This window comes from Hylobates moloch, unplaced genomic scaffold (genome assembly GCF_009828535.3).
Source record: "Hylobates moloch isolate HMO894 unplaced genomic scaffold, HMol_V3 SCAFFOLD_22, whole genome shotgun sequence".
NCBI lineage: Eukaryota > Metazoa > Chordata > Mammalia > Primates > Hylobatidae > Hylobates > Hylobates moloch.
This window is the reverse complement of record NW_026652297.1, coordinates 34,738,814-34,766,785: the sequence shown is the minus strand read 5'-3', so window position 1 is coordinate 34,766,785 and position 27,972 is coordinate 34,738,814. Positions and strand designations below refer to the sequence as shown.

At 41.5% G+C, this 27,972-nt stretch overlaps 1 long non-coding RNA gene and 1 other non-coding gene across 2 annotated transcripts; one reads left to right on the top strand and one right to left on the bottom strand.

Moving 5' to 3' along the window:
* Positions 1-5,725: 5,725 nt before the first annotated feature.
* Positions 5,726-15,006, bottom strand: LOC131382266 (uncharacterized). Its single transcript, XR_009211575.1, has 3 exons — positions 14,940-15,006; positions 11,407-11,480; positions 5,726-5,977 (listed from the first exon to the last, which is right to left on the bottom strand). It is a non-coding gene; the product is annotated as an uncharacterized LOC131382266 (long non-coding RNA).
* Positions 7,908-8,015, top strand: LOC116462208 (U6 spliceosomal RNA). The gene has a single exon (XR_004246296.1). It is a non-coding gene; the product is annotated as a U6 spliceosomal RNA (small nuclear RNA).
* Positions 15,007-27,972: the final 12,966 nt, after the last annotated feature.

Genomic DNA, 27,972 nt, shown 5'->3' with positions numbered 1-27,972 from the left:
GTTTAGTTAAGTAAAATAAGAGATGCAACAATACTTGTATCTTGATTAAATAAATTATACTCGTTGTGCCAGCATAATTATATGAAGTTTAATGGATATATTACTTCCTTTTGGATAAACATTTCATGATTGCAGCCTTTTGGGAAGCTACATCTCTCTACTACTTCATATTGAGCTTATGAAAGTGACCAAAAAATGCCACTCTATTTCATTAACTACTATTTCACTGAATTACTAACAGGAAGTCTCTCACCATTCCTCATTTGTGCAACTGGTTAAAAAAAGCAAAACAAAAAACACCAAGTTCAGGAATTATCAGTTACACGCATTAATCTTCATCTCCTTACTTGTCCCTATCTTTTATGGAAGACAATAAAATATTTGTGTAGTAGATATCACTACTAATTCTTATACTTACAATAATCATGGCACCTTAACCAACAGGGATTCAGGATTCTCACTTTTTTGAAAATTATGGAGAACTTTGAAGAGCAATGCCAGATTTTATCTTCTCAGATATACAATTGCTCATGGTGTCTACCAGTCAAAAGTTGCTGGAAAGCAACCAGTCATGGCCCAAAGAGAACCCCAAATTTCAAACTGCGTATTTCCCAGAAGCATTGGTTGTCACTTTCCTTTTCTCTAAGTACATTTTCTCTTTTATCACTAGAGGGCAATAATGCTCCACTACACAATCGGAAATCTCATCGCGGACAGTAAAATCTCCTAATATTTAGTAGGTTGCTTATGCTGTTGTAAACCTGCTAGATAGATTATTTGTTTCCTCCCCGATTGTCACCAGACCATAAAAGATTGCCCCTAGAACACTTCCCCTTTTTACACAAGTATATTTCCCCTTTTTACACAAGATGTCTGTGACATACTATTAGAATCAATGTAGTCTGCTGTAACTGGTCTCACATTTTCAATCATATAGGACTTAACTCTTTTCCATACAGCAAAATATTTCCAGATTCTGATGACTTCTCATCTCTTCTGCTATTGTCACTCAGGTTCAAGCCACTATCATTTGTTGTCTTAGTGGGGTCTACCCTGGCAACTTGCATCAGTTGGGATAGGTTGGGTTAGGCTGCAGTAACAAACAAGACCAAAATCTCATTAGCTTAATCATATGTAGGTCACACCAAGTGTTCAACACAGGTTGGCAGGGGCTTTGGTTCATGATGTTATTCAGGAATTCTGGCCAAGTGAAGCTTCCTATGGCATGCAGCAGTGGGAGACGCATGTGGAGAATCACACGCTGTACTTAAAGCTTTTGTCCAGAAATCACACACATCATTTCTGCTCACATTCCATGGCCAAAACAAGTCCTATGGCTGTACTTAACTTTAATATGATAGGGAAGTACAATCCTAGTATAAGCCTGGAGATCGAAAACCATATGTATTTGGTGAACAGCAGTAAGGAAACCAAACCACTCTAATGATAATTTCACTTCTCCATTTCTGCCTGAGGACTTTGGATTTCCCTTATTCTGTTCTATTTTCTCCTATAACCCGTATCTTCTGACTTACTATATAATTTACTTTATATTACTTTTGCTACCCCCTCTTTCTAGAATATAAATTCCACAAGGACAGGGATTTTTGTCTATCTTATTCTATACTATGTCCATATTGTTCAGAACAGTGCCTGTCTCATACTAGATATTCAACACATATTGAATGAATGAGTAAGCAATTGATCACACATCAATTTTCTTCACCTTATACAATAGCCCACCCTATATGTGGAATGATGACACAAATTAGAAGAATTGACACTGTGCTTATTCAAAACCATGATATGTAGGCTGGGCATGGTGACTCACACCTGTAATCCCAGCAGTTTGGGAGGGTGAGGTGGGCGGATCATTTGAGGTCAGGAGTTCGAGACCAGCCTGGCCAACATGGTGAAACCCTGTCTCTACTAAAAATACAAAAATTAGCCAGACGTGGTGGTGGGCGCCTGTAATCCCAGCTACTCAGGAGGCTGAGGCAGGAGAATTCCTTGAACCTGGAAGGCAGAGGTTGCAATGAACTGAGATCACGCCACTGCACTCCAGCTTGGGCAACAGAGTGAGACTCTATTTCAATAAAAAAATAAAAACAAAAACAAAAAACCCCAAAGCATGATATTTAGGAAAGTCTTTGCAAGTAGGATGTCTTACTGGGAGAATGAAGTCTTTTGAATCCAGGACCTCATAAAGCATCATGACAATAAGCAGATTGGGAATATTATTTACTGTACTGTCTTTACTGTTGGATGCATAAGCATGATGGTAAACATAATGGTAAGTCAATTATTTTCTTTTCTTATTTAATTAATTACTTATTACTTATTATCACCTTTCACTTGATGATTTCTGGAAGCTGGTGTTGGAATGGCAGTGTTGTCCACCACGTCCATGGCCACCATGTCCGGCTAAATTTTGTATTTTCAGTAGAGACAGGGTTTCACCATGTTGGCCAGGCTGGTCTCAAGCTCCTGACCTCAAGTGATCCACCCACCTCAACCTCCCAATTGTTAATTAATTAATAAGTAATTACATTAATAAGTAATTTATTAATTGGTCTTGCTCTGTCACCCAGGCTGGAGTGCAGTAGTGAGTTCATAGCTTGCTGCAGCCCTGAACTTTTGGGCTCAAGCGATCCTCCCACCTCAGCCTCCAGAGTAGCTGGGACTACAGGTGTGTGCTACCACACCTAGCTAATATTTTTTTCATTTTTGGTAGAGATGGGTCCCACTATGTTGCCCAGGCTGGTCTCAAACTTCTGGCCTCAAGTGATCCTCTTGCCTCGGCCTCCTAAAGTGCTGGGATTAGAGGCATGAACCACTGTGCCTGACCAATTATTTTAAATATATGCTGTTATCGTCCCTGTAGAGGCAGATGGAGGCTTAAAAGCTGTCAGCAGTCAAGCATCAAAAAGTGGAGTCAGATTCCTCATTGCATATGCGTTCTTATTATTAGTTCAGTACTGCCTAACTTGATATTTTAAATAACTCACAATTATTAGTTAGTTATTGGACTTCATGGAAATGAAAGGATCTGATGTCATGTTCTATAGGGAAAATGCCCGTGTGGCGGAGCAACAGGCAAGGATGCTTTTCAGATGACTTCCATCATTAAGTGTCTGTGATTCTGGGACATTACCGTTCCAACAACAGCTTCCAGAAATCATCAAGTGAAAGGTGATAAATGGTTTTATCTCATTGCTTCCCTTTCTTGCCTTACCCTGTAAACCTGGTCATAAGAAAGAAGAATAGGCCGGGCACGGTGGCTCACGCCTGTAATCTCAGCACTTTGGGAAGCCAAGGCAGGCAGATCATTTAAGGTCAGGAGTTCGAGACCAGCCTGGCCAACATGATGAAACCTGTCTTTACTAAAAATACAAAAGTTAGCCGGGTGTGCTGGCACACACCTGTAATGCCAGCTACTCAGGAGTTTGAGGCAAGGAGAATCACTTGAATCTGGGAGGCGAAGGTTGCAGTGAGCTGAGATCACAACACTGTACTCCAACCTGGATGACAGAGTGGGGCTCTGTTTCAAAAACAAAAACAAACAAACAAAAAACAAGAAGAATAGTCAAAGGATGGAGAGGTTTGATGGCTATTTTGATTTCAAAGAAGTTATGGAAACCTCTTTTTCTTTTCTTTTCTTTTTTTTTTTTGAGACGGAGTTTTGCTCTGGCCCCCAGGCTGGAGTGCAGGGGTGCAATCTTGGCTCACTGCAACCTTGGCCTCCCAGGTTCAAGCAATTCTCCTGCCTCAGCCTCCTGAGTAGCTGGGATTACAGGCACCTGCCACCGTGCTTGGCTAATTTTTGTATTTTTAGTACAGATGGGGTTTCACCATGTTGGCCAGGCTGGTCTTGAACTCCTGACCTCATGATCCACCCACCTCGGCCTCCCAAAGTTCTGGGATTGCACAGGCATGAGCCACCACGCCTGGACGGAAACCTCTTTTTCTTAGGTAAAAAGAATGTGAGGGGTGTGTGTGTTTTCAAATTAAGACCAGGGTTGTATCTTACTTATTGGAGCACTTACTTATTGGAGTAAGTGCTAAGATATTAAATGGCCAGATTTCTTCAAATTAATGAACACCTTCCTTTACTAACTACTTACCTTCAGCAAGTGCAGGTTGCATCAGAAACGCCCATTGACTAAAATTTTGAATCCCAAGAGAAGAAGCTATTTAAAAATAGAACATCTCTTTTGCTTTCACTTAAAAGACTGTATGAGCATCATGAAAAGTATAAATTTCAATCTTCGTTTGTATAAGTAGCTTTCGTTAGTGTTTTGAAAAAAATTATGTAAATTTCCTATGCTAAACTAGCTTTGGCCCATCTGATAGTCCCCTTTCTCCATTTCCCCAGGTTACTATGTCCCTTACATATATTTGTGGCCTCAGGGGCAAGGTCCACAGCCAGGGGACCTTCTCTTCTGTCTCTACCAGCTTCTATTCCTGTTTCCTTCTCTCTTCTTCCTGCCTTGAGTCACATTTTTTCTTCTCCTCTCATACTATGGTAGGTCAGGCTCTCAGGCAATTTAGATGGCTAGGACTGATAGCATAGCACAGGAGATGGAGAAAGGGAGAGGAGGCGGGGTGGGCGGCTCACGCCTGCAATCCCAGCACTTTGGGAGGCTGAGGTGGGTGGATCACCTGAGGTCAGGAGTTGGAGACCAGCCTGGCCAACATGTTGAATCCCCATCTCTACTAAAAATACAAAAATTAGCCAGGCATGGTGGCGGGAGGCAGTAGTCCCAGCTACTAGGGAGGCTGAGACAGCAGAATCGCTGGAACCCCGGAGGCGGAGGTTGCAGTGAGCCAAGATGGTGCTACTGCACTCCAGCCTGGGTGACAGAGAGAGACTCCACCTCAAAAAAAAAAAAAAAAAAAAAAAAAGAGAGAGAGAGATTGAGAGAGAGAAAGGGAGAGGGAAGATGGAATAGTAAATTCTCTTGGCCACGCCCCTCTCTTCCCCACTAACTGGCTCCAGCAGTGAATGTGGTATCCTCTTTCAATCCCTCAGTCTATTCTCATGGGTCCTAACTTGCCCTATTCCCATGCTTTCCTCCTCTGGGTTCATGATTTACTCTAAAAACTGCTTTTGTGGGAGAGAATGAGAAGAAATACTAAGGAAACAGCAGAGGGTATCCAGACCGACGGTATCACCAGTATCCACAACCAGGCCCTAGCCTGGGCAAGCCTGGTTCCCTGGTCTAGTTTGGTCAGGAGGTCAGATGTCCAACATCAATGACTTACTGTTTTCAAACCTTAGGTCAGGGGTTTTGTTCCCTCCTGATATGAGGAAGAGAAAGAGGTGGACTTATAGCTGGTAGACAGCAGATGATGACGCGGTGCATAACCCATAGCTAATCTTAGCTTATTTTTTTTTTTTTTTTTTATGAGACGTAGTCTTGCTCTGTCGCCCACACTGGAGTGCAGTGGCGCAACCTCGGCTCACTGCAAGCTCCGCCTCCCGGATTGACGCCATTCTCCTGCCTCAGCCTCCTGAGTAGCTGGGGCTACAGGCGCCCGCCACCACGACTGGCTAATTCTTTGTATTTTTAGTAGAGACAGGGTTTCACCGTGTTAGCCAGGATGGTCTTAATCTCCTGACCCCGTGATCCACCCGCCTTCGCTTCCCAAAGTGCTGGGATTACAGGCGTGAGCCACCGCGCCTGGCCTAGCTAATCTTAGCTCTTTAAAAACATACCTGCTTACTCTTGGGAGTAAGTTGCAGATGTGACTTTCATTTCTCGGGTATGCTGTAGAGGAAACAGGGTTGAGAATCTCTGTCCTACTTTACACTATATCCACCTCCCTTAAGTACATTCTTTTCAATTTCCTCCCCAGCTCAGTTGCTGGGATGTTTTCTTGACCTAGTGACATCAGTTACGATGGAAATTTTGGAAAGAGTGGAACAAGGGTGGGTCATCTGGACTCCAAGTGCTCTCTTCTGTGTGTCAGGCATCTGCAGAGACCAAAACAGGAAATTCAGCCTCAGTGCTCAATTATATATTTTCTTGTGAATACTTATCAATTTTCAAATTTGTTACAAAATACATCAAATATGAGAAGAGCATGGAGAACAGTATATCAAATATCCTGCTATCTTATAGCTATTTCAGATTCCTATTTTTTTTTTTTTTGAGACAGAGTTTTTGCAACCTCCACCTCCCGAGCTCAAGCAATTCTCGTGCCTCAGCCTCTAGAATAGCTGGGATTGCAGGCAAGCCACCACTCCAGCTAACTTTTGTATTTTTAGTAGAGATGGAGTTTCACCATGTTGTCTAGGCTGGTCTCGAATTCCTGACCTCAAGTGATTGACCCGCCTTGGCCTCCCAAAGTGCTGGGATTTTGATATCCTTCACATGGACACTCAGTATACCACAGGAAGGCATCTTTAATAACTTCCTTTCTGTGTTCTGCTCTTCCTCCTGTGCTTATCCTAAAACAGAGCCTTACAGGGTCATAATTTGGAGGAAGCACAGGTGTGAGCCACTGTGCCCAGCCATATCAGATCCCTATTCTTGTTTTATTTATTTTATTTTTTGAGACGGAGTCTCGCTCTTATCACCCAGGCTGGAGTGCAGTGGTGTGATCTTGGTTCACTGCTACCTCTGCCTCCTGGGTTCAAGTGATTCTCCTGCCTGAGACTCCCAAGTAGCTGGGATTACAGGCGTGTGCCACCATGCCCGGCTAAGTTTTGCATTTTTAGTAGAGACGGGTTTCATAATGTTGGCCAGGCTGGTCTCGAACTCCTGACCTCAAGTGACCCGCTCGCCTTGGCCTCCCAAAGTGCTGGGATTACAGATGTGAGCCACCATGCCCAGCCATATCAGATCCCTATTTTTGAAGAATCTAAGTCACTAGGTATAGTTGTAGGCACTGTGTATCACTCCCCAATCTCATTAGTTTCTTTCTTTTCCCAGAGGTAACCACTATTCTAATTTTGGAGTTCATCATTCCCATGAATATTAACAAATTTTAATTACAGACAAATGCACAATTATGTGAAGAATAGTTTGAATATATTACAACTTTACATAAGTTTATAAAGTTATGTTCATTCCTCTGGGTCATTCCTTTCAACTGCTTCATAATATTTCTCTATGGCTTTAACCCAATTATTGTATTTATTCTCTTACTGTTGGATAGTATTTTAAAAAATAAATAGACCTATGTTGAGATTATTTCAAAAATAGTGCATATTAACTGCCAGGCACTGTTCTAAACACTTGACAAGTACCGATTGATTTAATTCTCATAATAGGACTATGAGGAACTCAATATTATTTCTCCATTTTAAAGATGGGAAACTGAGGCACAGAAGGAAGTTAAGTCACAGAGAGAGGTTATTTGCTCAAGGTCACAACGTTAGTAACTTGTGGGCCTACTTCCTAGAATTGAAATTTATGGCTCACAGGCTATAGGCACCTTCCACCTTACTAGATATTGCACTCTACCAAGCAGTTGTGTAGATAGGAACTCTTGGAGAAAGAGCCAGAAGAAGCCCAGAACTGTGAGGAATAATGGATTAGGAAACCATTCCCAGGATGTAAAACTAGGCCCTAAACTAGGAACATTCTCTGCCTCCAGAATAGGGGGTCTGGCATGGCTCGAATTATTTCTCCCCTCAAATTCATATGTTAAAGCTCTGTCCTTCAGTGTGACTATGCTTGGAGACAGTGCCTATGAGGAGGTAATAAGATTAGATGAGGTCATAAGAATGGGGCCCCAATCCAATAGGGCTGATGTCCTTATAAGAAGAGGAAGAGACACCAGAGCTTTACAGCTGTCTGCAAACCAGCAGGAGCACCCTCACCAGGAATCAAGTTGGCTGGCACTGTGATCTTGGACTTCCCAGCCTCTAGAACTCTGAGAAATAAATTTCTATTGTTGTGATTGCTTTGGCAGCACATATACTAAAAATTGGAATGATACAGAGAAGATTAGCATGGTGCCTGTGGAAGGATGGCATGCAAATTTTTGAAGATATATATATGTATATACACATAGTAGTAGTAGTAGAGATGGAGTTTCACCATGTTGTCTAGGCTGGTCTCGAATTCCTGACCTCAAGTGATTGACCCACCTTGGCCTCCCAAAGTGCTGGGATTACAGGCGTGAGCCACCATACCCAGCCATACATGCATTTTGAAAGGCTGATGCTCTATTAATAATGAATTTTATCCATTTGCATTTATTGCAATTACTTACATGTTTAGATTTCTTCCTGCCCTCTTTTGTGCTTTCTATTTACTATGCTTTTTCTTTGCTCCTTTTTTTTGTCTTGATTTAAGTGTGTTTTTTTAAACTCACATTTTTCTTTTTAACTAACGACATCATGCATTCAATTTCTATTTCTTACATTTAACTTGCATCTTGATTTAAGAAAGTCTGAAATTGATCAGCATCACCAGCCTCCTCTAGAACTAGAAAATAATCTTTATTCTTGAAACAGTCCCCATAATAGGTTATTCATAGCTAATATTCTAGTTTCACAATGTTTTGTTTCTTCCACAAATTTGTTACTTTTTATTGTTTTATATGACCAATGCTTACTTAAATTTACCCACATTTGACACATTTGCATCTTATTCCTTTCCTCTGGCCTCCCTCCCTCCCTCCCTCCCTCTCTCTCTGTTCCCTCGCATTTTAGAGACAGGATCTCTCTCTGGTGCCCAAATTGGAGTTCAGTGGCGTGATCATGGCTCACTATAGCCCGGAATTCCTGGGCTGAAGCCATCCTCCCATCTCAGCCTCCTGAGTAGCTGGGACTACAGGTGCATGCTGCCATGCCAGGGTAATTTTTAAATATTTTTGTAGAGACAGGGTCTTGCTGTGTTGCCCAGGCTGGTCTGGAACTCCTGGCCTCAAGCAATCCTCCTGCCCTGGCTTCTCAAGGTGCTGGGATTATAGGCATGAGACATTGCACTCAGCCCTCTTCTCCTTCTTCCTAAATTATGTCTTTTAGGATTCCTCTCAGCCAAAGTTTGACAGACGTCAACTCTCTTATTCTTTGTTTGCTTTAAAATGTCTTTAGTTTGCCCTCATTCTTTAGTGATAGTTTATCTTCTTTATCTGCAGAGAATCCTAGATGATAATTATAATTTTTCACTTTGAAGATATTGTGTTTTTGGTTTCTGTTGTTGTTAAGTCTGCTGTTTGTCATTCCTTTGTAGGTAATCTACTTTTTTTTTGGTGTTTAAAATTTTCTTGTTGTCTTGGTGTTTTGCTGTTTATTATAATGTGACAAGGTACAGATTTATTTCTGTATTTCCTGCTTGGTACTTTTTGTATATACTTCCTGAATCTGAGGATTCATGTTTTTCATTAATTCTAGAAAATTCTCAGCCATTTGTTCTTTGAATATTACCTCTCTCACATCTCTTTGTTTCTGCAGGAATTCCAATTAGATATATATTTATCTTCTCATTCTCTCTTCTGTGTCTCTTAAACTCTCTTGAACCCTTTCCGTGTTTTATTTCTTTTGCATTCTGGGCAATTTCCTGAGCCCTATCATAGTCTACTCTTCCCTTTTCAGCTGTGTCTAAGCTGATGCCAAATTTGACTAAATGGGTTTTCTGTTTCAGTGATTCCATTTTTCATTTCAGACTTTTTTTTTCCTTTCTACACGGTCTTCTATGTCTACTTTTCTCCTTTATGTCTTTAATTGTTTTATCATCTTCATTTGATTATTTAGCAACCTGAAGCTCTGAGAGTCTAATGAACTTTGTTACATGCTTGTTACTTCTGCTGGCTCTTGCTCATGATGGATTATTAAGTACTGAGTTGTGTGATTGTATGTTATGAGTTCATCTTCAGCAGGGCTCTATTTGTAGGAATAGTGGTGAGTGTGTCCCTCCTGTGTGGTTTTCTTCTGCCAGGTGCTCCAGTGATGTAGCCATCCTAGGATCTATTTATGTGTTAATTTTTTGGCTTGGGGGTTCCTGGGCCCTCACATGGCATTGACCCATAATTGACTTTCCAATGAGGAAACTCAATTTTTTTTTTTTTTTTTCTATTCAGAGTCTAGGTAGGCCAGAAGAGACAAACTTCTACGTCATTTCGTTATGCTGGTAGAGAGATATTTTTCTAGTCCACTCTTCCTGTGCTGTAGTGGAGTCAGGGGAGGGAGGATGGGTGGGTCTTACTTCAGCTTCCTACTTGGCAGTCTCAAGTCTCTTTTACTTTTACTTTATCATTGTGTGCATGTTAAAACCAAATTCCTAACATTCGTCAAGATGGAGATAAACCCGACCAATCGAGGTTAGTTGCCACATCAGCTCACTCGCATAATGCTCTGGTTTTCAGAAACCAAATCTTCATTGCTGAGCTCTGGGGATTTCTCTTACTTTCTTGTAAGCTTAACTATGCATTAATATGTTTTTACTTTTTTTTTTCCACAGAGTCTCACTCTGTCACCCAGGCTGGAGTGCAGTGGTACAATCTTGGCTCACTGCAACGTCTGCCTCCCAGGTTCAAGCGATTCTCTTGCCTCAGCTTCCCAATTAGCTGGGATTACAGGCATGCACCACCATGCCTGGCTAATTTTTGTAGTTTTAGTAGAGATGGGGTCTCACCATATTGGCCAAGCTGGTCTCGAACTACTGACCTCAAGTGATTCACCTGCCTAAGCCCCTCTAAATGCCGAGATTACAGGCATGAGCCACCACAGCTGGTTGCTATGCATTCAAATGGATGTTATATCTGACATTCCTCTTTGTTAATGGTGGGAGGGTTTTCAAAATATTGAGTCTGTCCTGTTCATAAAATTAGAAATCTTCAGTATTCTAATCTATCAAAGGTCGTTGTCCATACCATACGGTCATAGCCTAATTTCCATACATGGCACACACTTCCACAGGAGCATGCTGCATGTGCCTATGTGTGCACCCACACAATACTTGTTTTGCTTACAGTAGACTCACCCTTAGTGCCTATGTGTAACTTTATCTCTTATGGGATCTCAGTGGAAGAAGTAAAAGTTTCAATGCCTAGAAAAGTATATGGGGTCAGAGGGAGTCCCTTCATTATCAACAGAAACTTTTCGGGAAATATAGCACAGTGGTTAATGCCTGTGTATCAGAGAAGCCTGTGTTGAATCTAGCCTTTGCCAGTCTGTGACCTTGAGAAGAGTACTCAACTTTTTTTTTTTTTTTTTTGGAGACAGGGTCTTGCTCTGTCACTGAGGCTGAAGTGCAGGAGTGCATTCTTGGCTCATTGCAGCCTCAGTCTCCCAGGCTCAAGTGATCCCCTACTCAGCTTCCCAAGTAGATGGTACTACAGGAGTGCACTAATTATTAAAAAGTTAAAAAAAAAAAAAGTTTTTATAGAGACATCTCACTATGTTGCCCAGGCTGGTCTTGAACTCTTGGCCTCAAGCGATCCTCTCACCTTGGCCTCTGGGATTACAGGCATGAGCCACTGTGCCTGGCCTTACTCAACTTCTTTATGCTCATTTTTCACATCTGTGAAATGAGAGTGTTAAATGTTGTGAGGATTAAATGAATGATTCAATAATGTTAGTTATTACAGTTATTATTATAATTCTTTATTTGTATGCTTTAAAAAACTCAATCTCTTTCCAAAAGCCTCTGTGGGCCAGTATATTAAGTTGAACCACAAAATCGCCATGTTTGTAGATAAAAAATTATTAGATTGGTAGTTTTGTAAGGCTCAATGTAATACTTCAGAACAGGGATGCTGTTTTGAAGTTGTTAGAGGAAGACACATTCAAAGGATGAGACTTTGATAATAGAAACACAGATTGGGGCTGGGTGCAGTGGCTCACACCTGTCAGCACTGTGGGAGGCTGAGGCAGGAGGATCACCTGAGGTCAGGAGTTCGAGACCAGCTTGGCCAACATGGTTGAAACCCCGTCTCTACTAAAAATACAAAAATTAGCCAGGCATGGTGGTGGCCACCTGTAATCTCAGCTACTCAGGAGGCTGAGGCAGGAGAATGAATCACTTGAACCCAGGAGGCGAAGATACAGGAGTTATTAAGAAATAATTTTTAGGCAGATAGTAAGGGTAAAGGTTTTCGGTGGAAATTTTCCTGTAATAAGAAACAATCCCTGAACTATCTCTTTTCTAACAGAAATGGTGGCTTGAAGGGTTGGGCCAGCAAGCTTTAATATGCAAATGTCGGCCATTAGAAACTGGGTTCACTCAGTATGGCGATTCCTGCCGTCTTTTCCTTGTCACCAGGTGTAGCAATTGTCATGGCCACCTCCAGATAACACCATGTGTTCAGAACATCATGTTACGGGGCTAAGGTGGGAGGCCAGGTTTTTCTTGGGTTACGTAAATGACACACCTAGTGGGCCCTATGGAAATCAGACACCACCTCCTCCGGCCTCCTCATATAAGCAGCCACTTTTCCGCCGCACACGGAGTTTTCTTTGTTTGAATACTCCTCCCTCTGTCTCTATACAGGGGAGCTGTTTTCTTCTTCCTTGTTTCTTGCCTATGAAACTTTTCGATCCTTAGAACCACTCCACGTGTGTCTGTTTTGTTTTATCTAAACCAGCATGAGACCGAGGACCCTGGTGTTCCTCCAGTCATTGGAGTGGTATCAGCAAGGTTGCAGTGAGCCAATATCACCCCACTGCACTCCAGCCTGGGCGACAGAGTGCGACGCTGCTCAAAAAAAAAAAAAGTAACAAAGATTGGGACTCGGTCTCTGGGGTTAGGAAGGTCCCCAGGTGTTGAATTTGAATTTCCCATTGGACATTTCTTGGGTTTTATTATAATTTAGTCAGTTTTAGCATTGCCTAATTTACATAAGTTTTGCCAGAAAATTGCTGAAAAGTTATATATTTCAGGGTATTGAATAGGCCTATGTATTTGAAACAAAAATATCCCATTTTGGAAGTAATCATTAAGAATAGGAGACTTGGTAGTTAGCAGGAGGCTTTTAGATGGTCAGCTCATTAGCGAGCTCCTAAGGTGGCCTGCTGAGTGATTAGGAGAAAGAATTGAGGGTGGATTTGCATACTTCTGGATCTGATCTTCTTGTTAACACTGGATAGCTGATTAATAACTGTGAAGAAAATAAAGGTCCTGCCGGGTGGCCCGCAGGGAGCGATACATAATTAGAGGAAACCTCCCCTGCCAGACAGAGAGCTGCTGCTGCAGGGTTGATGAATAACCTTCTGAGGCCGGGAGTTGGAATTTAGCCGAATTCCTGTCACTTTCTCCTGTAATTTGACTGTGTGATTTACTGACAAGAAAAAGTGGCCCTGCGGAGGTGAGCCTTCCCCACACCGGAGGCTCTCCAATGCTGCTGATGCCTTTTGAATTCACTCCTCTTTGAACAGATCACTCATTAGGTAATCCCTCTGATTTCACTTTTGTGATTTAGGTACATTAGAAAATTAGCAACAATTAAGTCGGCTATGGGAGAGGCTTGAGATACATGGCCTGTTATTTTACAAGAGATAGTTACCACATTCTGTAGCACTTCCTATGATCCTTATGAGACTTGTTTACTCAGTTTCTCTGGTGGGCAGAATTTTTTTTTTTTTGAGACAGAGTCTTGCTCCGTTGCCAGGCTGGAGTGCAATGGCGTGATCTTGGCTCACCGCAACCTCCGCCTCCCGGGTTCAAGAAATTCCCCTGCCCCAGCCTCCTGAGTAGCTGGGACTACAGGCATGTGCCACCACACCTGGCTCATTTTTGTATTTTTAGTAGAGACGGGGTTTCACCATGTTGGCCAGGATGGTCTCGATCTTCTGACCTCATGATCTGCCTGCCTTGGCCTCCCAAGGTGCTGGGATTATAGGTGTGAGCCACTGCGCCCAGCTGCAGAATTTAGTTTCTATTCCTACCCCAAAACCGAATTGGTGGCTGAATGTTGACCCGAAATGACAATGTAGTGTTAGAGCCTCTCCAAGGATGCCAGAACCTTCTGATGACAATGGATTACACTTCCCTCTTAATTTCTTCCTTAAAAATTATGTAGGTAATCCATGGTAGCTTCTTTTCTTTATTATTATTGTATTTATTTATTTTTAGAGATGGGGGTCTCACTTTGTTGCCCAGGCTGGTCTCAAACTCCTGGACTCAAGTGATCCTCCCACCTCAGCCTCCCAAAGTGCTGGGATTACAGGCATGAGCCACCACGCCTGGCCCATAATCACTTATGTAAAAGTTAAAAGAAAACCCCCAGATCACCATATTCACACCTTGGTGTGCGGCAAGGCCCTGAGTGAAAAGAGCAGAGATGGAGAAGTATGACTTTCATTATGGGAAAGGCATTTCTATGTAATAGAAAGAAAAAGAAGACTGTAGTTGCAAATGGAGAACTGGTGGTTAAAAATACGAGGGATGATTTGGTACTTGATGGGTTCTGTATTCTTCATGAAGTGTGAAGAATGATCAATTGAAGCTACATGGAACAGGAAGTCAGAGTTTTAGTGGAGTGGAGAGTTACGAAATCCTCATGGAGAATGGGAGAAGGGTTTAGTAGAGGAAATTTAAGAAAATTTCTGGGTATGGTTGAGTGCAAATTTGAGGTTGGTCACTATTAATTTGACCTGTTACCATTCTGCCTAAATGGGTGTTTTTCTCCAGTAATAACTAATGTTTCAAGTTCAAGGCATAGAGGAGGTTAAGGCGGATATTGGATCTGTGCAGAGTTCAGGTTCTGCTTTGGAAGGAGAAGGTCAAGGAGCTGAAGGTATTTGTAAGACAGCAAATGCATTGCTAGACTATGGAATTGCAGCTTGATGAGAAGGAATGTGCTGGGTAAAAAAAAGTAGAAATGTCACTGTTTTTGGGATGTTGATGAGGTCAAAGAAATGTGGGAGGAAATGGAGAAAGTGATGTCAAAGGAAAGAGGTTATGGTAGGAGACAGAGGTTTTTAAATTAGTGCCTTTTCGTTTTTAAATATTTGTTTATTTTTTACATGGACAACGTCTTACCTCGTTGCCCAGGTTGGTCTTGAACTGCTGGGCTCAAGTGATCCTCCTGCCTTGGCCTCCCAAAATGCTGGGATTACAGGCATGAGCCATTGCACCTGGCGGTACCTTTTTTTTTTTTTTGCTTCATTTCTTTTTTCTTTTTCTGAGAAGCTCAGTGGAAGAGGAGGTATCTTCAGCTCGGGTGACTGGAAAGGCTTAATTGAGATGAGATTTAAGTTGGTTTTGGAAATACCTGTATGGGCAAAGAGACTGGAAGTTACGTACGTGAAGCTGTAATTTTGGTGAACACATTATGCAAAGTGGAAACTCACGACACTTGTCTTTCCTTGCAACAAATAACTTGCCCAGGCACTGCTGATGCCATTTTATTATTATTATTATTATTTTATAGAGACAGGGTCTCACTATGTTGCCCAAGCTGATCTCAAACGCCTGGAATCAAGTGATCCTCCCCCCTCGGCCTCCCAAAGTGCTGGGATTCTAGGCATGAGCCACTGCACCCAGCCATAGCTATCTATTTTCTGTGCATCTGTTTATGTATTTGTTGAGAATTTATTATATTCTAGGGCTCATGATATATTCTTTAGTTTCGTTAGCTCATTTAATCCTAAGGACTCTATAAGGCAGGCATTATTATCATCCCCATTTTTATATACAAAACTGAGACTCAGAGGCTAAAATTTTTGCCCTCATTCAAATGGTTGAATTTGGATTTGGTTGGAGCTGGGTGTTAAATCTGGTCTATGGACTGTTATTCTTATGTTGAATAACATAATCCGATGGTACACAGACACACCTTAAATTGAGGTAAAATTCACATAACATAAATTCCCCATTTTAACCATTTTAAAGTATGCCAATTTATGGCTTCTAGTACATACACAGGTTGTGCTACTGCAACTATTATCTAATTCTAGAACATTTCCTTCCTTGCTTCCTTCCTTCCCCCTCTTTCCTTCCTCTCTCCCCTCCCCTTACTTCCCCCCACTTCTCTCTCCCCTTCCCTCCCTCCCTCCCTCTCTCTCTTTTTCTTTTTTTCTTTCTTTCTTTCTTTTTCTTTCTTTCCTTTCTCTTTATCTTCCTTCCTTTTTCTTTTCTTTCCTTCCTTCCTTTTTTTTTCTTTCCCTCTCCATTCCCTCCCTCCGCCCCTCCTTCCTTCCTTCCTTTCTCTTTCTTTTTCTTTCTTTCTTTCTTTCCTTTCTTTCTCTTTCTTTCTCTCTCTGTCTTTCTTCTCTGTTTCTTTTTCTTTCTTTTATCTCTCTTCTTTCTTTTTTAAGATAGGATCTGTCACCCAGGCTGCAGTGCAGTGGTGTGAAGTGAAGGCTCACTTCCGCCTTGACCTCCCAGGCTCAAGCCTTAGCCTCCTGACTAGCTGGGACCACAGGCATGCACCACTATGGATGGCTAATTTTGGGGAACATAGGGAGACTCCATCTCTACCAAAAAAAAAAATAGAACATTTTCAATACTCCAAAAAGAAACCCCATATTTATTAAGCAGTCACTTCCTTTTTACCCATCCTACCAGCCCCTGGTGATCACTAATTGGTTTTCTGTGTCTGTGGACTTCCATACTTTGGACATTTCATATAAATAGAATCATGTAATATGACAAGCCTTTCGTGTCTGGCTTCTTTTCTTTGTTTTCAAGCTTCGTCTTGTTGTAGCAGGTAACACACTCTGTACACTTTAATGGCTGAATAGTAATCTGTGGTATGGATATACCACATTTTGTTTATCCATTCACCAGTTGATGAATATTTGGGTTGTTTCTACCTTTTGGCTATTGTGAATAATGCTGCTGTGAACATTTGTGTGTCGTTTTTATTCGAACATTTGTGTTCAGTTCTCTTAGATATATACCTAGGAGTGGAACTGCTCGGTTGTATGGTAGTTCTATGTTTAGCTTTTTGAGGAACAACCAAACTGTTTTCTACAGTGGCTGCACCATTTACACTTTCACCAACAACATATCTACTCAAGTCCTCGCCTTTTTGAATTGTAAGAATTCTTTTTCTTTTCTTTTTTTTTTAGCTTTCATCCTTTTTTTTAAACTTCATAGTATATTTATTAGAATAAGAGATCAGATTTGTTAAACATCTAGGTTAAAATGGTTAAAAGGATTTTCATACAGTATTAGGCACTATACGTGTTGTTTACAACAGCAGCGGTACTTGGATATGGGGAAAGATAAATCTGACATTTTAATGCCTGATCAATTTGTGACATTGAAAATAATTTCAACATTTAAGAAACATTAATCAAAATTTAAAGAGACATACCACTAAGTATCCCACACAGTATACTGAAAATAAACGTAGAAATACAACCAGAAGTCTACAGATCATCACAGTAGACAGACTGGTGAAGCCCCAGCTATCACGGCAGTGAAGGGCTCTGGCTAGATTTGTATGTAAACTGCTGAATTCTACATGAAAAGCAAATAATAATAATAAAATAACATGATGTACACTTTCTGATGCTCATTTTCATAGCAGCAAAGCATGCTTCACATGCACTGCCTGTCAAGGATTTCACAAAGCTCCCTCCTACTCAGAGAGAAAGTATGCCCTGCAAGAATAAAGTACCACCAAATGTGAAAGAATCCCGAAAATACAGGCAGACAGCCAGTCATGGAGCAAGAACAGCAGTGCAATTGTAAGAATGACTACCCACAGTCACCAAAATTTCACTGTAATTCAGCCTGCCACGGGTTTTGATCATCAACATACACACAAATAGCCCCAAGCACAAAGCCAATCTACTTAGGGGAACAATAATAGTAATAAGAATAAAGACAGTAATATTAAAAATGACAAGAGTAGAATCTTGGCACATGCTGTGTTCTTCATCCTTTGTCACAGGTGAAACACACATCTGAACAGAGACAGGCATGGGAAGGAGGCCCAAAAGTGACATGGCAAACCACTGGGCAGGGGACTCACTCTTTGCTGCTTCCCAAACACTTAGATGACAGCAGCATGGGTTAGTGTGCTGCGCTGGTTAAGCCCGATGGTAGAGCAGAGCCAAATTGCAAAATCCACTTCCTCAGCATCAGATCTCTTGATAAAAGCATGAACCATGAGTTGCTTCAAATCTGCTCTCTCTACGGGTTTTTAAATTAGGCATTTATTCACAAAATCTTGAAATTCCAGACTGAACACTCCACTGGGCAGTTTTGGAGGAGGCTCGTTGACTATGTAATCCAACAACTCAAAAACTGCCATGGGAGGTCGGCTGTTCATTCCATATGAGCTAGATACAGAGTGCCCATTGGTGTATTTACAATCCCTGAGCTAGACATAAAGGTTCTCCACGTCCCCACCAGACTCAGGAGCCCAGCTGGCTTCACCCAGTGGATCCCCCACTGGGGCTGCAGGTGGAGCTCCCTGCCAGTCCCGGGCCGTGCGCTCGCACTCCTCAGCTCTTGGGTGGTCGATGGGACTGGGCGCCATGGAGCAGGGGGTGGCGCTCGTCGGGGAGGCTCGGGCCGCACAGGAGCCCATGGAGGGGATGGGAGGCGCAGGCAAGGCAGGCTGCAGGTTCCAAGCCCTGCCCCGCGGGAAGGCAGCTAAGGCCGGGTGAGAAATCGAGCACAGCGCCGGTGGGCTGGCACTGCTGGGGTACCCAGTACATCCTCCGCAGCCGCTGGCCCGGGTGCTAAGCCCCTCATTGCCCGGGGCCTGCAGGGCCGGCCGGCTTCTCCGAGTGCGGGGCCCGCCAAGACCACGCCCACCCGGAACTCCAGCTAGCCCGCAAGCGCCGCGCGCAGCCCCGGTTCCCGCTCGCGCCTCTCCCTCCACACCTCCCTGCAAGCTGAGGGAGCCGGCTCTGGCCTTGGCCAGCCCAGAAAGGGGCTCCCACAGTGCAGCGGTGGGCTGAAGGGCTCCTCAAGTGCCGCCAAAGTGGGAGCCCAGGCAGAGGAGGCGCCGAGCGAGGGAGGGCTGTGAGGACTGCCAGCACGCTGTCACCTCTCATTACCTTCTGTTTCTGGGTAAGAAAGGCCTCAAGGCGCTCTCGCTGCTGCTCATTAAGTTCTGGCTCTTCCAGCTTCTTCTGCAAGACCTCCACGTTGGTTTCCGCAGAGCTGGTCCCGTTTACGACTGCTGGAGCCATAGGGGGCCGGGGTCAGCTGGATGGGCGTCGGCGTCTTCTTGGGCATTTTGGACCCAGCTAAGGCGCTTCCAACTCCGCGGGGAGGGCAGCACCTCTCGCTTCCTCCTGCTGCGCTGCTCCGCGCTCGCTGCGCAGGACCAAGTCCGGGCCGCGTCTGCCTTCGGCGGGGCTGTCTTCTGAAGGTGAGCCCCTCGCGGTCCCGTCAGCGCCGAGGGGCCGGTAGCGGTCTTAGTGGAACCCCGCCTCACTGGCCCGGGACTCGGCTCCGCACGCAGAGAGCGGAAGGGCTACCCTGCAGGAGCGAGCGGGCTGAACGTGCAGTTGGGCAGCCCGGGATTCCGTCCCTCTCTCTCTCAACCAACCAGTCCCTGCGGCTTGGGCGGCCCAGCTGGGCGCGCACCAGAGCCCAGTTCCAGCTCCTGCCGCGGAAAGTGCTGCCGCCGCCGTGCTCCTAGTCGTTCCGCGAAGCGACCCAGGGAGGGAATGGAGGCTGGGGGAGGGGCGAGGAAGGGGAAAAATTCTTCATCTGTTCTGGATACTAGGCCTTTACCAGATATATGTTTGCAAATATTTTCTCCCGTTCTGTAGGTTATCATTTCCACTTTCTTGATAGTTTCCTTGATGTGCAAAAGCCTGTTATTTTGAAGTTCAATTTGTCTGTTTTTTCTTTTGTTGCTTGTGCTTTGGGTGTCACATTTAAGAAAACTAGTTCAAGGTCAAGAAGACATATACTTATGTTTTATTCTAAAAGTTTTATCATTTTTATTCTTACGTTTAGGTCTTTGATCAATTTCAAATTTTTACATATTGTAAAATTTCAAAAATTTTACAAATTTTTACATATTTCAAATTTTTACAAATTGTTTTCATTACATATGAAATTTACAATTTCAAATTTTTACATAAAATTTTACATAAGGGGTTTGATTTCATTCTTTTGCATGTGAATATTCAGTTGTCTCAACACCATTTGTTGAAGAGATGATTCCTCATTTAATGGCCTTGACAAACTTGTTGAAAACCAATTAGCCATAGATGTAAGAATTTATTTCTGGACTCTTCATTTCTAGTCTATTGATTTATCTGTCTATCCTTATGCCAATACCACACTGTTGTGATTACTGTAGCTTTGTTGTAAGTTTTGAAATTGGGAACTGTGTGTTTTCCTACTTTGTTCTTCCTTTTCCATCTTTGTTTTAGGCTATTCTCCATCTTTATCAATTCCCTATGAATTTTAGAATTAGCTTATTTCTGCCAAAATGACAGAATTTGACAGAGATTGGATCAATATGTAGATCAATTTGGGGAACATTGCTGATATAGTTTGGATGTTGTTCCCCCAGAATCTCATGTTGAATTGTAATCCCCAGTGTTGGAGGTGGGGCCAGGTGGAAGGTGACTGGATCATGGGAGTGGACTTTTCATGACTGGCTTAGTGCTATCCCCTTGGTGTTGTCCTTGTAGTAGTGAGTGAGTACTTGAAAGATCTGACTGTTTAAAACTGTGTGACATCTTCCCCCAGACACTGTTGCTCTTGCTCTTGCCATATGATGTGCCTGCTCTTGCTTCACCTTCTGCCATGAGTAAAAGCTCCCTGAGCCTCCGCAGAAGCTGAGCAGATGTGCAGCACTGTGCTTCCTGTACAGCCTGCAGAACCATGAGCCAATTAAACCTCTTTTCTTTACAAATTACGCAGTCTTAGCTATTTCTTTATAGCAATCTAAGAATGGCCTAATACAATTGCCATCTTAATAATATTGTCTTCCAATCTATGATAGTGAAATGCTTTTCTATTTATTTAGGTCTTCTTTAAATTTTTTTCAGCAGTGTTTTGTGGTTTTCAGTGTATAAGTCTTTGCCCTCCTTGGTTACATTTATTCCTAGATATTTTATTATTTTGGATGATATTGTAAGTGGAGTCATTTTCTTAATTTCCTTTTCAGAGTGTTCATTGCTGTTGTCTGGAAGCACAACTGATTTTTGTGTATTGTTCTTATATTCTGTTACTTTGCTGAATTCATTTATCATCTCTAAAAATTTTATTGTGTATTCCTTAGGGTTTTCTCTGTCTCTTTATACGTATAAGATCAGGTCATCCGAAAAAGGTTTACTTCTTCTTTTCAGATTTGGATGCCTTTAATTGTTTTACTTGCTTAATTGCCTGGGCTGGAACTTCCAGCACAATGTTAAACAGAAATGGTGAGAGTGGACATCTGTGTCATTTTCCAGATCTCAGGGAAAAAAACCTTCACTATTTCATCAGTAAGTGTGATATTAGCTGTGGGTTTTTAATAGCTGCCCTTGATCAGGTTGAGGAAGTTCCCTTATAGTCCTAGTTTGTTAAATTTTTTTTTCAATGAAAGAATGTTGGCTTTTGTCAAATACTTTTTATGCATGAAGAGGTTTTCATGTTTTTCTCTCCTTTGTTCTATTAATGTGGTGTATTACATGGATTTATTTCCATATGTTGAATCATCCTTGCATTCCTGGAATAAATCCAACTTGGTCATGGTATATAATCCTTTTACTATGCTACTAGATTCAATTTGGTAGTATTTTGTTGAGAATTTTCTCGTCAATCTTCATGAGATATATTGATGTGTAGTTTTGTTTTCTTCTAGTGTCTTTACCTGGCTTTGGCATCAGGGTGATACTGGCTTCATATAAAGAGTTAATAAGTGTTCTCTTCTATTTTTTGGAAGAGTTTGAGAAGATTGTTAATTCTTCTTTAGGCATTTGAGAGTATTCCCCAGTGAAGTCATTGGGTCTTGGAATTTTCTTTGTTGAAAATGTTTTGATTACTGATTCAATGTCATTACTTTCTATGGGTCTATTAAAATTTTCTGCTTCTTCTTGAGTCAGCTTTTGTACTTTGTGTAGGAATTTGTCTCTTTCTTTTTTTCTTTTTTGTTTGAGATGGAGTTTCGCTCTTGTTGCCCAGGCTGGAGTGCAATGGTGCTATCTTGGCTCACCGCAACTTCCACCTCCTGGGTTCAAGCGATTCTCCTGCCTCAACCTCCTGAGTAGCTGGGATTACAGGCATGCGCCACCATGCCTGGCTAATTTTTTTTTTTGTATTTTTAGGAGAGACAGGGTTTCTCCATGTTGGTCAGGCTGGTCTCGAACTCCCAACCTCAGGTGATCCATGCACCTCGGCCTCCCAAAGTGCTGGCTAAATGTTTGTTAATTTTGCTTATCTTTTTAAAAAGCCTAACTTTTTGTTTTGTTGATTTTTTCTGTTGTTTTTCTATATTTCATTTATCTCTGTCTAATCTTTATTGTTTCCTTTCTTCTGATTCCTGAGTTTAGTTTGCTTTTCTCTTCCTAGTTTCTTAAAATAGGAGGTTAGGTAATTGATTTGACATCTTTTTTTTATTTTTAAATGTAAGTGTTTAGAGTTATACATTTTCTTTGAGCACTGCTTTCACTGCATCCCAAAACTTTTGTATGTTGTTTTTATTCTTATTCATCTCAAAGTATTTTCTAATTCCTTTTGTTACTTTCTCTTTCACCTGTTGGTTGTTTAAGAGTGTGTTGTTTAATTTTCACGTTATTTGTCAGTTTTCCAGATTTCCTCCTGCTATTGATTTCTAATTTCATTCTGTGTGGTTGGAGAAGAAACTTTGTGTGATTTCAGTTTTCGAAAAGTCTTTGAGATTTGTTTTGTGGTTTAAATATAATCTATTCTGGAGTTGGTCCATATACACTTGAGAAGAATGCTGGGTATGAGAAGAGTGTCTACTGTTGGGTAGAGTGTTCTATAATAGAGCTCTATAGAGTTTGTTAGGTCTAGTTTGCTTATAGTGTCATTCAACTCTTTTATTTCCTTGTTGATCTTTTTTCTAGTTGTTCTACCCACTACTGAAAGTGGAGTAGTGAAGTTTGTAATGATTATTATTGAATAATCTCTCCCTTCCATTCTGTCAATTTTTGCCTTATATATTTTGGGTCTCTGTTTTTAGGTACATATGTTTATAATTGTTTTATCTTCTTGATTGTATATAATCAATATTGTATATAATATCATTATGGAATTATGATTGTATAATATCCATTATTGTCTTTTGTAAACATTTTTATCTTACTGTCTATTTTGTTTGATATTAATATAACCACTCAAATTCTTTTTTGGCTAATATTTGCTTGGAAAGTCTCTTCCTATTCTTTTACTTTCAACCTATTTGTGTGTGTGTGTGTGTATGTGTGTTTCGAGATGGGGTCTTTGTACTTTTTAGTAGAGACAGGGTTTTGCCATGTTGCCCAACTCCTGGCCTCAAGTGATTCACCCACCTTGGCCTCCCAAAGTGCTGGGATTATAAGCATGAGCCATCATGCCTGGCCTCAACCTATTTGTCTTTGGATTTAAAGTGAGTATTTTGTAGACAGCATATGGTTAGATTATTTAATCTCTGAGTTAATTTATGCTAATTACTGATAAGGAAAGGCTTCTGCACTTTGCTATTGTTTTCTATATGTCACATTGTTTTTTCCCTCAATTCCTCCATTATTGCCTTCTTTTGTATTTAATAGATATCTTCTAGTGTACATTTTTTATTCCTTCTCATTTCTTTTATAATATACTGACTTATATTTACCTATGTTGTTAGGTAAATATTTACAGATGTTCATTATTTCTCTGGGTGGATTTGCATTACTTGTGTTCCTTCTCATTTCTGCTGAAGGACTCCTTTCAGCATTTCTTGTAGGTTAGGTCTACTAGCAACGGATTCTCTCATTTTTTTTTTATCTGGGACTGTCTTAATTTCTTCTTTAGTTTTGAAAGATAGTTTTGTCAGATATAGAATTTTTGGTTAATAGCACTTTTAATTTATATTTCAGCACTTTTAATATGTCATCCCACTGTCTCCTAACCTCCATGATTTCTGATGAGATACTAGCTCTTAGTTTTATTGAGGACTCTCTTCTACCTCACAAGTTGCTTCTTTTGCTGCCCTCATGATTCTCTCTTTGTCTTAGGCTTTTGACAGTTGATTGTAGTGTGCCTTGTATGAATCCCTTTGGGTTTAACCTGTTTGAAATTTTTTGAGGTTCTTGAATATATGTGTGTGTTTGTGTGTATATATATATGGGTGTGTGTATATATATGTGTGTGTGTATATATATAGTATATATACACAGTTTATATATGTACACAATTTGTGTATGTGCATATATATAACCTAAATAAATATACATATATATTACGTATATATGTATGTATATATAATATATATACACATACATCACCCCTGCTTGGGTGATGGGTGCACCAAAATCTCAGAAATTACGAGTAAAGAACTAATCCATGTAACCAAACACCACCTGTTTCACAAAAACCTATTGAAATAATAATTTAAAAAACTGTACTTCTGTACTTTAAGAATCAGTACAGAAGGAATAAGTTAAATAGAATTATTTCCTATAATTTGGGCCATATACTTTGTTATTCTTTTCATGGCTTGTAATGTTTTGTTGAAAACAGGACATTTTAAATACTGTAATGTGGCAACTCTGCTAATTACCTAGGGCATTTTGTTGCTGTTATTGTAGCAGCTATGGTTTGCTTAGTGACTTTTCAGAATTAAATATATAAAGTCTGTTTTCTTTGTCATGTGTGGCTACTGAAATCTCTTTATTGCTAGCTTAGTGGTCAGCCAGTGATTTTACAGAGATTTCCTTAAATGCCTGGAACCAGAACAAAAATCTCCCAGTCTTTGGAGATGGGCTCTGTGTGTGTATTGGGGCATGCCTTCAACTTCTAGTCAGATGATTTACAACTCTGTTTTAGCTTTCATTTCCTCCTATGCAGAGCCTGATGACCAGCAAAGAGCTTTCTCAAAGCTTAGTGATATGGACAGGAGACAGGGAAATACTGGGTAGAAGAGAGCAGTTCCCCAGCAAAGGCCCCACCTTCAAGCCTTAAGACTTGTGGTCCTAAATGAGGACAGGCATTCCTGTTTTCATGCCCAAAAAGTTTCCTTTTGGCCTGCCATGCCCTCTATCCTGCACCCATATAAACCCTGAACCCCAGGTTCCAGAAGCCAACCAGCAAGCCAGCAGATCAACAGAGAGATGGATGGTGGAATGATGCAGCAGAGAAAGGGAGAAGAGGAGGAACATCTGAACGCTGGGTGGCCTGACTCCAGGGGAAGATCACCTTCCCACTCCATTCCCCTTTCTAGCTCCCCATCCATCCCACTGAAAGCCACCTCCACCACTCAATGAAACCTCACTTTCATCCTTCAAGCCCATGTATGACCAGACTTTTCTAGGACACTGAGCAAGAGCCTGGGATACAGAAAAGTGTCACACTGGCCCTCTGCCCTTGCAAAAAGGCAGAGGGTCCATTGAGCTGGTTAACACTCAAGCTGTCTGTGGACAGCAAAGCTGAAAGAGCTTTGTAACACTGGGGTTGCAGGAACCTACCCCTAGACACTACCGTGGGGCCAGAGCCTAAAGCACTTGCTGTGGCCTCTGCACCTGCCTGTCTGCATGCTCCCCATCCTGCTAGGGGTTTGAGCAGTGGGGCTCAAACCCCTTGTGAGCCATCTACCTGTTGCACATCCTGTGAGGGGGATCAGGGAACTCTCCCACTTCACTAGAGTTTTCTCAGGTCTTTGCTGAGTGTGTGTCCCACTCTGGGCTTGTGTGTGGTCTTCTAGATTCCTAGAAGTATGTGGGAGCTTTACAAAGCCCTTATTCTCCAAAGCATTTCATTCCTCAATCTTTCCATCTAAGATTTTCAGTTTATCTGTTGTTTATTCCAGCTTTTATTTCTTGCCCCAGGTGGCATCAGACAATACATATGCTTTTAAGTGTTTTTAACAATCACCCTCCATCCCCATCACTCAGGTAGCTGAATTATGTGAAATGAAGGCAAGCTCTTTGAGGCAGTCCCTCAGGGAACCACCAGAGAGGTCAAAACAACCAACCACAACCCATTGTGGTTGTGAATGAGATCCATTCCGTTCCCTCCACTACAAGGTACCTGTACTGGGCATGTGGGCTGTTGTTTTCAAGGCCATCACCAAGCTGGGGAGTAGAAAATGGGTCCGGGGTAAGTTAAAACGTTACAAAGCTCTCTTCCCAAGATTTAGCTTATTTATTTATTTATTTATTTATTTATTTATTTATTTATTTTTTGGTTGACTAAGCAGTCCTTTGGTTAGTATAAGCTGATTAGATTCCAGAATTCTGAGGAAGTTGATTACCACAAATTTTGCCAGTTTATTCATTGCTTTTGTGGAGAGAGGGACTTTTCAATGTCTCTACAGTGCCATTTTCACTGACGTCATTCGGTAATTGAATTCTATGGTATATTGTCTCTCTAATGAAACTAAATTAATGCCAGATGTTTGCTTAGTCTGCAAAGTCAGAGTGTGGATTTGAATGATTTGGGGGATCTGTCAGTGATCCATGATAGCTTTTCCTTATTAGGCAGATCACAATCTAGAAAGGAATGTCTATTCTTTGAAAATAAGATGCACACTTTTGAAATGTTTCATCCCTTTTCTAGATGGTTAGCAGACTACAACTCAACCAGTGACATAGGCACATCATTAGTACGTGATGAATACTTCAGTTTTCTTTAGGTGGTGTCCTTCCATGGGGCTAGCAAGAAATATTTTCAATGATAAGATTGGGGTACTTTAGTTGATAATGAATGTCACCCATTTTGTGTTAATGTTTGTTAGCTTAATTTTCAGAATATGATATTTTCTGACTTTGTTTTAAAGTCTGTGTACTGATTATCTTTCTAGTAGGGCCTGAAAGTATAAAAATATTTCCTCTACTGTGACAGGAAAGAGGAGAACATATAAGATAGCATTTTGATTGAGCATTTTCTTTTTCTGTGATTTATTCCCTTGATTTGAGGAAAGACTCACTAATCATTACCTTCCAGGGAATTTCACCCAAAGAACAAACAACTTTGGCTGAAAGAGGAGACTTCCAGAAGAAGGTACAGTTAGAGGTGAATGGTTGGCTCACTGGTGGCTAGCTGGATTTTTCTCATCTGATAAAAGCCTCAGCCTGGAAATTCAACTTTTGTCCACTCTCAATGTCAAACAGATGGGGAAATGTTGGAGGACACTTGAGTGAGGCCTTTGGGAGTTCATACTGTGAGGGCAGACCTACCTCTTGGCAAATAATTCATGCTTAGGGAGGAAAAAGCCATGTGTTCATGTTTATTTCAAAGCCAGGGAGTCAAAGGGGCAAAGAAAAAGGAATTGTGAGCACAATTTGAGGTCTGTTCTTTGACTTCTTACTCAGCCTCAAAGCCTCATAACCAGATGCTGGAGAGCGAGAGCGGCAACAGAAGGGCACAAATCAGCAAACAAAAAGAATGATTTATCTGTATTAGTTTGTTTTCATGCTGCTGATAAAGACATATCTGAGACTGGGTAATTTATAAAGAAAAAGAGGTTTAATGGACTCACAGTTCCTCTCACGTGGCTGTGGAGGCCTCACAATCATGGTGGAAGGTGAAAGGCACATCTTAACGTGGTGGCAGGCAAGAGAGAAATGAGAGCCAAGTGAAAGGGGTTTCCCCTTATAAAACCATCAGATCTCGTGAGACTTATTCACCACCACAAGAACAGTATGGGGGAAACTGCCCCCATGATTCAGTTATCTCCTACCAGGTCCCTCCCACAACAAGTGGGAATTATGAGAGCTACAATTCAAGACGAGATGTGAGTAGGGACACAGCCAAACCACATCATCGTTCCATCAGTAACTGTGGCAAGTTATATAGCCTCCTTGAGTCTCATTTCTCTCATTTGTGAAATGAAGGTGTGAAATTAAAACCTTTCCTAACTCTAACATTCTGCAATTCTATAATGCTATCCATTAATATACTCTTCTCTAGAGGAAATACCCTCCTCCACTCTGCTCCTGGACCCTCCACACACCTTCCT